We start from the raw sequence: 5510 nt of genomic DNA, 5'->3' as shown, positions 1-5510 counted from the left end.
TTTTGATTTGTATTTCCCTGATGCCGAGTGATATGGAGCACTTTTTCCACGTTTTTAAAAATTTTTTTCAGTGTTCCAGAATTGTTTATGCACCAAGGAAATAAGGGCTTTGACACACTGGACCAAATAGACTTCTTAGTTATTTATTTGGGCCCTTTTTCTTTCATTTTGAGAAACTGAGGTAGAGGATTCCCAGGTGTATTGCGTTTTTTTCCCCAAAAGTATCATGTGACATGATGAACACAGGGTTTTATACTGAACAGATAGATCGTTGAGTATTATATCAAAAGTCAATGAAGTACTATAACTTGGCCAATTGAATTAGAAAAAAAATATATGCAGCTCCTGGTTTCTCTGATCTGTTCTGTGTTTCTTAGTTTCTATATAATCTTTTCCTGCTCTCCTCTTGCTATTTCCTTCCTTCTGCTCTATTTAGGATTCAGCTGTTGCTCTTTCTCAATCATCTTTAGGTGTAATGTTAGGTTGTTTATTTAAGATTCTTCTTTCTTGAGGTGCTCCTGTATGCTGTGTATTTCTGTCCTGGGACCACCTTTGCTGCAGAGAAGTTACAGGATGGTGATAAAGGTTTTTTACTCTTTTCTTCGATTTAATTTTATTTTTTCAGTGGCGGTTTTATACTCGTGTGTGTGTGTGTGTGTGTGTGTGTGCACATGTGTGATATTCTGGCTCTGTTGGAGGTTCATGTGATCCACAGTGAGTGCCAATGAGATTCTTATAAAGGTTTTGTTGACATGCATCACGATATTTGTAATTTATTAGTACTTAAGGACAAGAGGAAAGTAATGTAACTGATTTTTTTTTTTTGCATGTTAGTATATTTTTCTTCCTGTTTCAACTAAGTTTCTAAGTCAGGGAGTGAATAGGTAAGCACAGAATAATGTCAAGGAGGCTCCCCTGGTAAAATTGCTCTATGGAGAGGAAACCCCAAACCCTGACAGGAAACATGCCCTAGACTCCATGTGCACCTGCTCCTGGGACCAAAGACAGAATTGGTGAGGAGTGTGCACGCTCTGCTGGTCTTATACCTTTGTAGTCTAAGGTTTGTGTCTGGGATCACACTGATATCCCCTCATTGTGTCTGTTGCACAGTGATACACGGCCATGTCCTCGGTTCTCAGGCTGTTCATCTGCAGATACAGCGTGTTCTTGCTGTTGTCTCTGAAGATGGTGAATCGGTCCTTCACAGAGTCTGCATAGTATATGCTATTTCCATCACTCCTAATCCATGCAACCCACTGCAGCCCCTTCCCTGGAACCCGGTGGACCCAGCTCATGTGGTAGCTACTGAAGGTGGATCCAGAGGCCGCACAGGAGAGTCTCAGGGACCCCCCCAGGCTCCACCAGGTCTCCCCCAGGCTCCACCAGCTGCACCTCACACTGGACACCTGCAGACACAAGACATCCTAGTCAGGAATCCATCACAAACTGATGGTTTCTCACACTCATATCCACTCACATACTCAATGTCTTTTGTTCTCCAGAAATTACCTTTTAAAAGAGCAACAAGGAAAACCCAGCCAAGCACAAAGTCCATGGTGAGTTCTGTGTTTTGACCAGTTTAGTGAATGTGGACACCTGGAAATCCCAGGGCTGGGGCTCCTCTCCCAGCTGCATGGTCTGGGCTGGGCTGTTTTATTCAGTGGAGGGAAGACCCTATTTGCATGTTCTCTGAGTATATAGTTAGCTCCAGACTCAGGTTCAATTCTTTACAAGTTAAAAACAAAAATTGGGGATGCCTGGGTGGCTTAGTTGGTTAGGCAGCTGTCTTTGGCTCAGGTCATGATCTCGGCGTCCTGAGATCGAGTCCCACATCGGGCTCCTTGCTCCGCAGGGAGCCTGCTTCTCCCTCTGACTCTGCCTTCCACTCTGTCTGCCTGTGCTTGCTCTCGCTCGCTCTCTCTCTGACAAATAAATAGATAAAATCTTAAAAAAAAAAAAAAAAAGATTGCATTTTTTCTGGACCGCTTCGTTTAGATGGCACTTTGACAATATGTAGTATTCTTTTTGTTGTTGTTGTTTGTTTAAAAAATGCATTTATTGGGAGCCTGGGTGGCTCAGTGGGTTAAGCCGCTGCCTTAGGCTCAGGTCATGATCTCGGGGTCCTGGGATCGAGTCCCGCATCGGGCTCTCTGCTCAGCAGGGAGCCTGCTTCCTCCTCTCTCTCTCTGCCTGCCTCTCTGCCTACTTGTGATCTCTCTCTGTCAAATAAATAAATAAATCTTTAAAAAAATTCATTTATTGGGTGCCTTGGCAGCTCAGTGGGTTAAAGCCTCTCCCTTTGGCTCAGGTCATGATCCCAGATCCCTGGGATGGAGCCCCCCATCGGTATTTCTATTTGTCCAGGAGCCTGCATCACCACCCCCTCTCTCTGCCTGCCTCTCTGACTACTTGTGATCTCTGTATGTCTAATAAATCCAATCTTTAAAAACTGCATTTTTTGGTAGAAAATATTGGAAAAGGACATCAATATTATAAATTCCCATTCATGTTAAGAATTCTATCAGAGCCAAGTTCAAATATACCTTTAATATATGAATGAATAAACTTTGTAAAAGTACTAGGATTATCAGTTTCCAAGCTTTCTCTTGTGTTCCATTGTCCTGTGTGTCTGTTTTTATGCCAGCACCATACTGTTTTGATGACAAGAGCTTTGTAATCTAAATTGGAGTGTGGTGACTCCAGGCGGCTTAGTTGCCTGTTTGCTTTCTTTCTTTCATTTTTAAATTTCTTTTATTTATTTTAAATGTCTTTTCAGTGTTCAGAATTCTCTGTTTATGTACCACGCCCAGTGGCAATACGTGCCCCCCTTAGTACCCATCACCAGGCTTACCCAACCTCCCACTTCTCTCCCCTCCAAAACACTCAGTAGTCCCTCCGAGACCACAGTCTCTCATGGTTCATCTCCCCCTCCAATTTCTCCCAACTCCCTTCTCCTCTCCATCTCCCCATGTCCTCCGTGTTATTTCTTATACCCCACAAGTAAGTAAAACCATGTGATAACCATCTCTGCTTGACTTATTTCACTCAGCATAATCTCTTCCAATCCTGTCCATGTTGATACAAAAGTTGGGTATTCATCCTTTCTGATGGAGGCACAATTCTCCATGTACATATGGACCACATCTTCCTTATCCATTCCTCCATTGAAGGGCATCTGGGTTCTTTCCACAGTTTGGCAACCGTGGTCATTGTTGCTATGAACGTTGGGGTACAGATGGCCCTTCTCCTCACTTGATATGTATATTTGGGGTAAATGCCCGGGAGTGTAATTGCAGGGTCATAGGGAAACTCTATTTTTAATTTCTGTTTCTTATTAACATAAAATGTACTTTTAGACCTAGGGGTACAGGTCTGCAAAACTATTTTTAGTTTCATAAAGAATCTCTACACTGTTTTCCAAAGTGGCTGCACCAACTTGCATTCCCACCAACAGTGTAAGAGGGTTCCCCTTTCTCCACATCTCCAACACTTGTTTACTATCTTGTTAATTTTGTCCACTTTAACTGGTGTTAAACTGGTGTTAACAGGTGTGAGGTAGTATCTCAATGTGGTTTTGATTTGAATCTCCCTAACTGCTAATGATGATGAACCTTTTTTCATGTGTCTGTTAGCCATTTGTATGTCTTTATTGGAGAAGCGTCTGTTCATGTCTTCTGCCCATTATTTTTTGACATCATTATCCATTTAGTGTGTGTTGAGTTTGAGGAGTTCTCTATAGATCTTGGACATCAATCCTTTGTCTAACGTCATTTGTGAATATGTTCTCCCATTCCATGGGTTCCCTCTTTGTTTTGTTGACTGTTTTCTCTGAAGTACAAAAGATTTTGAAATTGACAAAGGTTCCAAGAATTCATTTTCACTTTTGTTTCCTTTGCCTTTGGAGACATGTCTTGAAAGAAGTTGCAGTGGCTGATTTCGAAGAGGTTACCGCCTATGTTCTCTTCTAGAATTTTGGTAGATTCCTACCTCACATTGAAGCCTTTTATCCATTTTGAGTTTATCTTTGTGTACGGTATAAGAGAATAGCCAAGTTTCATTCTTCTACACATAGCTGTCCAGTTTTCCCAGCACCATTTATTGAAGGGACTGTTTCCCTTCCACCCCCCTGGATATATTTTCCTGGTCTGTTGAAGTTTATTTGATCATAGAGTTGCAGGTCCATTACTTGGCTCTCTATTCTGTTCCATTGGTCTATGTTTCTGTGTCTGTGCCAGTACCATGATGTCTTTGTGACAATAAGTTTGTAGTATATCTTGAAATCAGGAAACATGATGCCTCCAGGTTGGTTTTTCTTTTCAACATTTCCTTAGCAATTTAGGGTGTTGTCTGATTCCATACAAGTTTTGGGGATTTTTTGTTTCAGCACAAAGTAATGAAAAATGTTCCATGCTCATGGATTGGAAGAATAAACATTGTTAAAATATCTATACTGCCCGGAGCAATCTGTACATTCAGTGCCATCCCAATAAAAATTTAACCGGCATTTTTCAATACAAGGACTTTGAATGACACACTTGATCAGACTGATTTCTTATATTGTGCTTTAAATTATTTTAATTTAAATTCAAATTATTTTAATTTAAATTCAGTTCTGTTAACACACAGGGCATTACTGGTTTCAGAAGTAGATTTAGTGATTCATTGGTTGCATATAACACCGAGTGCTCATTCCATCAAGTGCCCTCCTTAATGTCCATCAGCCAGTTACCCCATCCCACATAGACACATCTAGTTTAAACACAAAATTTTTACTATACTTTCAGGATTTGGATTGGGGAATGTCCATCCTAGAATTATAGATTTATTTATTTATTTTCTCACAACATTATCTGCTTAAATTCTTTTTATTTTTTTGCTTAAATTATTTTTAAAAATATGTTCAATTAGCTACCAAATAGTTCATCATTAGGTTTTTTTACATCATTACTTTTTAATGTAGTGTTCAACAATTCATTATTTGTGTATAACGGCCACTGCTCTTCCCAGCATGTGCCCTCCTTATCTCCCATCCCCAAGTTACCCCATCCCCTGAACCCACCCCTCCAAAACCATGTTTGTTTCACAGAGAAAGATATTGATCTCTGGATTTATTTATTTATTTATTTATTTTTAAAATTTTATTTGTTTATTTGACAGAGATCACAAGTAGGCAGAGAGACAGACAGAGAGATAGAGGGAAGCAGACACCCCACTGAGCAGAGAGCAGGATGCGGGGCTCAATCCTGAGATTGAGATCATGAACTAAGACAAAGGCAGAGGCTTAACCCAAGGAGCCACCCAGACACCCATCTGGTTTTATTTATTTGGGGCTTTCACTTATCTTTTGATAAATCTAGACAGAGGTTTCTGAATTTTATTTTATTTTTTTTCCAAAGAAATAGACCTTGTTTTTTTAAATCTGTCCTGTCATTTTTTGTTTATTTTTTTTAATTTTTTTTATAAACATATATTTTTATCCCCAGGGGTACAGGTCTGTGAATCACCAGGTT

The 5510-nt window shown here is 40.2% G+C and overlaps 1 pseudogene; it reads right to left on the bottom strand.

Moving 5' to 3' along the window:
- Nucleotides 1-1055: 1055 nt before the first annotated feature.
- On the bottom strand, nucleotides 1056-1555 carry LOC123394187 (annotated as a pseudogene).
- Nucleotides 1556-5510: the final 3955 nt, after the last annotated feature.

The sequence above is a fragment of the Mustela putorius genome, unplaced genomic scaffold (genome assembly GCF_011764305.1).
Source record: "Mustela putorius furo isolate JIRA1106 unplaced genomic scaffold, ASM1176430v1.1 tig00001692_pilon_pilon_pilon, whole genome shotgun sequence".
In the NCBI taxonomy this organism is placed as follows: Eukaryota; Metazoa; Chordata; class Mammalia; order Carnivora; family Mustelidae; genus Mustela; species Mustela putorius.
The sequence above is the reverse complement of the archived record's forward strand: the minus strand, read 5'-3'. Positions and strand labels throughout refer to the sequence as shown.